A 10,687-nucleotide genomic window follows, 5' to 3' on the forward strand; every position below is an offset into this window, starting at 1 on the left:
TTGAACGGATCCTGGGTTTTTTCTGGTTTGGTTCACGTAGTAATGTGCTACCACACTCAAACATTCAATTAAACCTGGTCTTGATAAATATTTTAGAGGATAACGCATGTTAGGTTTGGGTTAGGTCTAGGATTTGCCCTCATCAGGCTCATACTTTCGCATATTTCTCATAGTTCATGGCTAGACCCTGGGCTGTTTCTGGATTGTATCAGGTAGTAAAGTGGTACCACACTGAAACAGTCCATTAAACCTGGTCTGGATAAATATTTTAGAGGATAACGCATCTTAGGTCTGGGTTAGGTCTAAGATTTGCCCTCATCAGGCTCACAGTTTAGCGTTTTTCACATACTTGTTGAACGGATCCTGGGTTTTTTCTGGTTTGGTTCACGTAGTAATGTGGTACCACACTGAAACATTCAATTAAACCTGATCTTGATAAATATTTGAGAGGATAACGCATGTTAGGTCTAGGTTAGGCCTGGGATTTTCACTCATCAGACTCATACTTTCGGGTTTTTCACATACTTGTTGAACGGATCCTGGGTTTTTTCTGGTTTGGTTCACGTAGTAATGTGGTACCACACTGAAACATTCAATTAAACCTGGTCTTGATAAATATTTTAGAGGATAACGCAGGTTAGGTTTGGGTTAGGTCTAGGATTTGCCCTCATCAGGCTCCCACTTTCGCATATATCTCATACTTGATGGCTAGATCCTGGGCTGTTTCTGGATTGTATCACGTAGTAATGTGGTACCACGCTGAAACAGTCAATTAAACCTGGTTTCGATCAATATTTTAGAGGATAACGCAAGTTAGGTCTGGCATAGGTCTGGGATTCGCCCTCATCAGACTCATACTTTCGCGTTTTTCACATACTTGTTGACCTGATCGAGGGTTTTTTCTGCTTTGGATAACGTAGTAAAGTGGTACCACACTGAAACAGTCCATTAAACCTGGTTTGGATCAATATTTCAGAAGTTAACGCATCTTAGGTCTGGGTTAGGTCTAAGATTTGCCCTCATCAGGCGCACAGTTTAGCGTTTTTCACATACTTGTTGAACAGATCCTGGGTTTTTTCTGGTTTGGATCACGAAGTAGTGTGGTACCACACTGAAACAGTCCATTAAACCTGGTTTCGCTCAATATTTTAGAGGATAACGCATGTAAGGTCTAGGTTAGGTCTGGGATTTACTCTCATCAGGCTCATTCTTTCGCATATTTCTCATACTTGATGGCTAGATCCTGGGTTTTTTCTGGTTTGGATCACGTAGTAATGTGGTACCACACTGAAACAGTCGATTAAACCTGGTTTCGATCAATATTTTAGAGGATAACGCAAGTTCAGTCTGGGATTGGTCTGGGATTTGACCTCATCAGACTCATACTTTCGCACACTTCACATACTCGTTGAACAGATCCTGGGTTATTCTCTGGTTTGGATCACATAGTAATGTGGTACCACACTGAAACAGGTGATTAAACCAGGTTTCGATCAATATTTTTGAGGATAACGCATGTTAGGTCTAGGTTAGGCCTGGGATTTTCACTCATCAGACTCATACTTTCGGGTTTTTCACATACTTGTTGAACGGATCCTGGGTTTTTTCTGGTTTGGATCACGTAGTAATGTGGGACTACACTGAAACAGTCAATTCAACCTGGTTTCGATCAATATTTTAGAGAATAATTCATGTTAGGTCTAGGTTAGGTCTGGGATTTGCTATCATCAGGCTCATTCTTTCGCATATTTCTCAAACTTGATGGCTAGATCCTGGGCTTTTTCTGGATTGCATCACGTAGTAATGAAGTACAACACTGAAACAGTCAATTAAACCTGGTTTCCATCGATATTCTAGAGGACAACGCATGTTAGGTCTAGGTTAGGTCTGGGATTTGCTCTCATCAGGTTCATTCTTTCGCATATTTCTCATACTTGATGGCTAGATCCTGGGCTTTTTCTGGATTGCATCACGTAGTAATATAGTACCACACTGAAACAGTCAATGAAACCTGGTTTCCATCAATATTTTAGAGGACAACGCAAGTTAGGTCTAGGTAAGGCCTGAGATTTTCACTGATCAGACTCATACTTTCGCATTCTTCACATACTTGTTGAACGGATCCTGGGTTTTTTCTGGTTTTGATCACGTAGTATTGAGGTACCACAATGAAACATTCAATTAAACCTGGTCTTGATAAAAATTTTACAGAATAACGCATGTTAGGTCTGGGTTAGGTCTAGGATTTGCCCTCATCAGGCTCATACTTTCGCAAATTTCTCATACTTCATGGCTAGATCCTGGGCGTTTTCTGGATTGTATCACGTAGTAATGTGGTACCACGCTGAAACTGTCAATTAAACCTGGTTTCGATCAATATTTTAGAGGATAACGCAAGTTAGGTCTGGGATAGGTCTGGGATTCGCCCTCATCAGGCTCATACTTTCGCGTTTTTCACATACTTGTTGAACCGATCCTGGGTTTTTTCTGGTTTGGATCACGTAGTAATGTGGTACCACACTGAAACAGTCGATTAAACCCGGTTTCGATCAATATTTTAGAGGATAACGTAAGTTAAGTCTGGGATAGGTCTGGGATTTGACCTCATCAGACTCATACTTTCGCACACTTCACATACTCGTTGAACAGATCCTGGGTTATTTTCTGGTTTGGAACACATAGTAATGTGGTACCACACTGGAACAGTAGATTAAACCAGGTTTCGATCAATATTTTTGAGGATAACGCATGTTAGGTCTAGGTTAGGCCTGGGATTTTCACTCATCAGACCCATACTTTCGCATTCATCACATACTTGTTGAACGGATCCTGGGTTTTTTCTGGTTTGGCTCACGTAGTAATGTGGGACCACACCGAAACAACCAATTAAACCTGGGCTTGATTAATATTTTAGAGGATAACGCATGTCAGGTCTGGGATAGGTCTGGGATTTGACCTCATCATGGTCATACTTTCGCAGTTTTAACATGCATGTTGACCTCATCGAGGGTTTTTTCTGCTTTGAATCACGTAGTAAAGTGGTACCACAACTAAAACAGTCAATTAAACCTGGTTTCGATCATTATTTTGGAGGATAACGCAAGTTAGGTCTGGAATAGGTCTGGGATTTGCCCTCATCAGGCTCATACTTTCGCAGTTTTAACATGCATGTTGACCTCATCGAGGGTTTTTTCGGCTTTGGATCACGTAGTAAACTGGTACCACAACTAAAACAGCCAATTAAACCTGGTTTCGATCATTATTTTATTTTTAGGTCTGGGATAGGTCTGGGATTAGCCGTCATCAGACTCATACTTTCGCATTCTTCACATACTTGTTGAACAGATCCTGGGTTTTTTCTGGTTTGGGTCACGTAGTAATGTGGTACCACACTGAAACAGTCGACTAAACCAGGTTTCGATCAATATTTTTGAGGATAACGCATGTTAGGTCTAGGTTAGGCCTGGGATTTTCACGCATCAGACTCATACTTTCGCATTCTTCACATACTTGTTGAACGGATCCTGGGTTTTTTCTGGTTTGGATCACGTAGTAATGTGGGACCACACTGAAACAGTCGATTAAACCTGGTCTTGATAAATATTTTAGAGGACAACGCATGTTAGGTCTGGGTTAGGCCTGGGATTTGCCCTCATCAGGGTCATACTTTCGCAGTATTAACATGCATGTTGACCTGATCGAGGGTTTTTTCTGCTTTGTATTACGTAGTAAAATGGTACCACACCAAAACAGTCAATTAAACCTGGTTTCGATCATTATTTTAGAGGATAACGCAAGTTAGGTCTGGAATAGGTCTGGGATTTGCCCTCATCAGGCTCATACTTTCGCAGTTTTAACATGCATGTTGACCTGATCGAGGGTTTTTTCAGCTTTATATTACGTAGTAAAATGGTACCACACTAAAACAGTCAATTAAACCTGGTTTCGATCAATATTTTAGAGGATAACGAAAGTTATGTCTAGTTTAGGCCTGGGATTTGCCCTCATCAGACTCATACTTTCGCATACTTCACATACTTGTTGAACAGATCCTGGGATTTTTTCTGGTTTGGATCACGTAGTAATGTGGTACCACACTGAAACAGTCGATTAAACCTGGTTTCGATCAATATTTTTGAGGATAACGCATGTTAGGTCTAGGTTAGGCCGAGGATTCTCACTCATCAGACACATACTTCCGCATTCTTCACATACTTGTTGAACGGATCCTGGGTTTTTCCCGCTTTGGATCACGTAGTAAAGTGGTACCACACTGAAGCAGTCCATTAAACCCGGTTTGGATCAATATTTTAGAGGCTAACGCATGTTAGGTTTGGGTTAGGTCTAGGATTTGCCCTCATCAGGCTCATACTTTCGCATATTTCTCATACTTCATGGCTAGATCCTGGGCTTTTTCTGGATTGCATCACGTAGTAATGAAGTACAACACTGAAACAGTCAATTAAACCTCGTTTCCATCAATATCTTAGAGGACAACGCAAGTTAGGTCTGGGATATGTCTGGGATTTGCCCTCATCAGGGTCATACATTCGCAGTTCTAACATACATGTTGCCCTGATCGAGTGTTTTTTCTGCTTTGGATCGCGTAGTAAAGTGGTACCACACTGAAGCTGTCCATTAAACCTGGTTTGGATCAATATTATGGAGGATAACGCATGTTAGGTCTAGGTTAGGTGTGCGATTTTCACTCATCAGACTCATACTTTCGCATTCATCACATACTTGTTGAACGGATCCTGGGTTTTTTCTGGTTTGGATCACGTAGTAATGTGGGACCACACCGAAACAACCAATTAAACCTGGTCTTGATAAATATTTTAGAGGATAACGCATGTCAGGTCTGGGATAGGTCTGGGATTTACCCTCATCAGGCTCATACATTCGCAGTTCTAACATACATGTTGCCCTGATCGAGTGTTTTTTCTGCTTTGGATCGCGTAGTAAAGTGGTACCACACTGAAGCTGTCCATTAAACCTGGTTTGGATCAATATTATGGAGGATAACGCATGTTAGGTCTAGGTTAGGTGTGCGATTTTCACTCATCAGACTCATACTTTCGCATTCATCACATACTTGTTGAACGGATCCTGGGTTTTTCCCGCCTTGGATCACGTAGTAAAGTGGTACCACACTGAAGCAGTCCATTAAACCCGGTTTGGATCAATATTTTAGAGGCTAACGCATGTTAGGTTTGTGTTAGGTCTAGGATTTGCCCTCATCAGGCTCATACTTTCGCATATTTCTCATACTTCATGGCTAGATCCTGGGCTTTTTCTGGATTGCATCACGTAGTAATGAAGTACAACACTGAAACAGTCAATCAAACCTCGTTTCCATCAATATCTTAGAGGACAACGCAAGTTAGGTCTGGGATATGTCTGGGATTTGCCCTCATCAGGGTCATACTTTCGCAGTTCTAACATACATGTTGCCCTGATCGAGTGTTTTTTGTGCTTTGGATCACGTAGTAAAGTGGTACCACACTGAAACTGTCCATTAAACCTGGTTTGGATCATTATTATGGAGGATAACGCATGTTAGGTCTAGGTTAGGTGTGGGATTTTCACACATCAGGCTCATACTTTCGCATTCATCACATTCTTGTTGAACGGATCCTGGGTTTTTTCTGGTTTGGATCACGTAGTAATGTGGGACCACACCGAAACAACCAATTAAACCTGGTCTTGATAAATATTTTAGAGGATAACGCATGTCATGTCTGGGATAGGTCTGGGATTTGACCTCATCATGGTCATACTTTCGCAGTTTTAACATGCATGTTGACCTCATCGAGGGTTTTTTCTGCTTTGGATCACGTAGTAAAGTGGTACCACAACTAAAACAGTAAATTAAACCTGGTTTCGATCATTATTTTGGAGGATAACGCAAGTTAGGTCTGGAATAGGTCTGGGATTAGCCCTCATCAGACTCATACTTTCCCATTCTTCACATACTTGCTGAACGGATCCTGGGTTTTTTCTGGTTTGGATCACGTAGTAATGTGGGACCACACTGAAACAGTCGAATAAACCTGGTTTCGATCAATATTTTAGAGGATAACTCAAGTTTGGTCTGGGATAGGTCTGGGATTTGCCCTCATCAGGCTCATACTTTCGCGTTTTTCACATACTTGTTGAACAGATCCTGGGTTTTTTCTGGTTTGGGTCACGTAGTAATGTGGTACCACACTGAAACAGTCGATTAAACCAGGTTTCGATCAATATTTTTGAGGATAACGCATGGTAGGTTTAGGTTAGGCCTGGGATTTGCCCTCATCAGGGAAACTTTCGCAGTTTTAACATGCATGTAGACCAGATCGAGGGTTTTTTCTGCTTTGGATCACGTAGTAAAGTGGTGCCACAACTAAAACAGTCAATTAAACCTGGTTTCGATCATTATTTTAGAGGATAACGCAAGTTAGGTCTGGGATAGGTCTGGGATTAGCCCTCATCAGACTCATACTTTCGCACACTTCACATGCTCGTTGACAAGATCCTGGGTTTTTTTCTGGTTTCGATCACGTAGAAATGTGGTACCACACTGAAACAGTCGATTAAACCTGGTTTCGATTAATATTTTTGAGGATAACGCATGTTAGGTCTGGGATAGGTCTGGGATTTGCCCTCATCAGGCTCATAGTTTCGCAGTTTTAACATGCATGTTGACCTGATCGAGGGTTTTTTCTGCTTTGTATCACGTAGTAAAGTGGTACCACACTAAAACAGTAAATTAAATCTGGTTTCGATCAATATTTTAGAGGATAACGAAAGTTATGTCTAGTTTAGACCTGGGATTTGCCCTCATCAGACTCATACTTTCGCATACTTCACATACTTGTTGAACAGATCCTGGGATTTTTTCTGGTTTGGATCACGTAGTAATGTGGTACCACACTGAAACACTCGATTAAACCTGGTTTCGATCAATATTTTTGAGGATAACGCATGTTAGGTCTAGGTTAGGCCGAGGATTCTCACTCATCAGACTCATACTTTCGCATTCTTCACATACTTGTTGAACGGATCCTGGGTTTTTCCCGCTTTGGATCACGTAGTAAAGTGGTACCACACTGAAGCAGTCCATTAAACCCGGTTTGGATCAATATTTTAGAGGCTAACGCATGTTAGGTTTGGGTTAGGTCTAGGATTTGCCCTCATCAGGCTCATACTTTCGCACACTTCACATACTCGTTGAACAGATCCTGGGTTATTTTCTGGTTTGGAACACATAGTAATGTGGTACCACACTGAAACAGTAGATTAAACCAGGTTTCGATCAATATTTTTGAGGATAACGCATGTTAGGTCTAGGTTAGGCCTGGGATTTTCACTCATCAGACCCATACTTTCGCATTCATCACATACTTGTTGAACGGATCCTGGGTTTTTTCTGGTTTGGCTCACGTAGTAATGTGGGACCACACCGAAACAACCAATTAAACCTGGGCTTGATTAATATTTTAGAGGATAACGCATGTCAGGTCTGGGATAGGTCTGGGATTTGACCTCATCATGGTCATACTTTCGCAGTTTTAACATGCATGTTGACCTCATCGAGGGTTTTTTCTGCTTTGAATCACGTAGTAAAGTGGTACCACAACTAAAACAGTCAATTAAACCTGATTCGATCATTATTTTGGAGGATAACGCAAGTTAGGTCTGGAATAGGTCTGGGATTTGCCCTCATCAGGCTCATACTTTCGCAGTTTTAACATGCATGTTGACCTCATCGAGGGTTTTTTCTGCTTTGGATCACGTAGTAAACTGGTACCACAACTAAAACAGCCAATTAAACCTGGTTTCGATCATTATTTTATTTTTAGGTCTGGGATAGGTCTGGGATTAGCCGTCATCAGACTCATACTTTCGCATTCTTCACATACTTGTTGAACAGATCCTGGGTTTTTTCTGGTTTGGGTCACGTAGTAATGTGGTACCACACTGAAACAGTCGACTAAACCAGGTTTCGATCAATATTTTTGAGGATAACGCATGTTAGGTCTGGGATAGGTCTGGGATTTGCCGTCATCAGGCTCATACTTTCGCAGTTTTAACATGCATGTTGACCTGATCGAGGGTTTTTTCTGCTTTATATTACGTAGTAAAATGGTACCACACTAAAACAGTCAATTAAACCTGGTTTCGATCAATATTTTAGAGGATAACGAAAGTTATGTCTAGTTTAGGCCTGGGATTTGCCCTCATCAGACTCATACTTTCGCATACTTCACATACTTGTTGAACAGATCCTGGGATTTTTTCTGGTTTGGATCACGTAGTAATGTGGTACCACACTGAAACAATCGATTAAACCTGGTTTCGATCAATATTTTTGAGGATAACGCATGTTAGGTCTAGGTTAGGCCGAGGATTCTCACTCATCAGACACATACTTCCGCATTCTTCACATACTTGTTGAACGGATCCTGGGTTTTTCCCGCTTTGGATCACGTAGTAAAGTGGTACCACACTGAAGCAGTCCATTAAACCCGGTTGGATCAATATTTTAGAGGCTAACGCATGTTAGGTTTGGGTTAGGTCTAGGATTTGCCCTCATCAGGCTCATACTTTCGCATATTTCTCATACTTCATGGCTAGATCCTGGGTTTTTTCTGGATTGCATCACGTAGTAATGAAGTACAACACTGAAACAGTCAATTAAACCTCGTTTCCATCAATATCTTAGAGGACAACGCAAGTTAGGTCTGGGATATGTCTGGGATTTGCCCTCATCAGGGTCATACTTTCGCAGTTCTAACATACATGTTGCCCTGATCGAGTGTTTTTTCTGCTTTGGATCACGTAGTAAAGTGGTACCACACTGAAGCTGTCCATTAAACCTGGTTTGGATCAATATTATGGAGGATAACGCATGTTAGGTCTAGGTTAGGTGTGCGATTTTCACTCATCATACTCATACTTTCGCATTCATCACATACTTGTTGAACGGATCCTGGGTTTTTTCTGGTTTGGATCACGTAGTAATGTGGGACCACACCGAAACAACCAATTAAACCTGGTCTTGATAAATATTTTAGAGGATAACGCATGTCAGGTCTGGGATAGGTCTGGGATTTGCCCTCATCAGGCTCATACTTTCGCAGTTTTAACATGCATGTTGACCTGATCGAGGGTTTTTTCTGCTTTGTATCACGTTGTAAAGTGGTACCACACTAAAACAGTCAATTAAACCTGGTTTCGATCAATATTTTAGAGGATAACGAAAGTTATGTCTAGTTTAGGCCTGGGATTTGCCCTCATCAGACTCATACTTTCGCATACTTCACATACTTGTTGAACAGATCCTGGGATTTTTTCTGGTTTGGATCACGTAGTAATGTGGTACCACACTGAAACAGTCGATTAAACCTGGTTTCGATCAATATTTTTGAGGATAACGCATGTTAGGTCTAGGTTAGGCCGAGGATTCTCACTCATCAGACTCATACTTTCGCATTCTTCACATACTTGTTGAACGGATCCTGGGTTTTTTCTGGTTTGGATCACGTAGTAATGTGGGACCACACCGAAACAACCAATTAAACCTGGTCTTGATAAATATTTTAGAGGATAACGCATGTCATGTCTGGGATAGGTCTGGGATTTGACCTCATCATGGTCATACTTTCGCAGTTTTAACATGCATGTTGACCTCATCGAGGGTTTTTTCTGCTTTGGATCACGTAGTAAAGTGGTACCACAACTAAAACAGTAAATTAAACCTGGTTTCGATCATTATTTTGGAGGATAACGCAAGTTAGGTCTGGAATAGGTCTGGGATTAGCCCTCATCAGACTCATACTTTCGCATTCTTCACATACTTGCTGAACGGATCCTGGGTTTTTTCTGGTTTGGATCACGTAGTAATGTGGGACCACACTGAAACAGTCGATTAAACCTGGTTTCGATCAATATTTTAGAGGATAACTCAAGTTTGGTCTGGGATAGGTCTGGGATTTGCCCTCATCAGGCTCATACTTTCGCGTTTTTCACATACTTGTTGAACAGATCCTGGGTTTTTTCTGGTTTGGGTCACGTAGTAATGTGGTACCACACTGAAACAGTCGATTAAACCAGGTTTCGATCAATATTTTTGAGGATAACGCATGGTAGGTTTAGGTTAGGCCTGGGATTTGCCCTCATCAGGGAAACTTTCGCAGTTTTAACATGCATGTAGACCTGATCGAGGGTTTTTTCTGCTTTGGATCACGTAGTAAAGTGGTGCCACAACTAAAACAGTCAATTAAACCTGGTTTCGATCATTATTTTAGAGGATAACGCAAGTTAGGTCTGGGATAGGTCTGGGATTAGCCCTCATCAGACTCATACTTTCGCACACTTCACATGCTCGTTGACAAGATCCTGGGTTTTTTTCTGGTTTCGATCACGTAGAAATGTGGTACCACACTGAAACAGTCGATTAAACCTGGTTTCGATTAATATTTTTGAGGATAACGCATGTTAGGTCTGGGATGGGTCTGGGATTTGCCCTCATCAGGCTCATACTTTCGCATATTTCTCATACTTCATGGCTAGATCCTGGGCTTTTTCTGGATTGCATCACGTAGTAATGAAGTACAACACTGAAACAGTCAATTAAACCTCGTTTCCATCAATATCTTAGAGGACAACGCAAGTTAGGTCTGGGATATGTCTGGGATTTGCC

This window comes from Colletes latitarsis, unplaced genomic scaffold, assembly GCF_051014445.1.
Source record: "Colletes latitarsis isolate SP2378_abdomen unplaced genomic scaffold, iyColLati1 scaffold0023, whole genome shotgun sequence".
In the NCBI taxonomy this organism is placed as follows: Eukaryota; Metazoa; Arthropoda; class Insecta; order Hymenoptera; family Colletidae; genus Colletes; species Colletes latitarsis.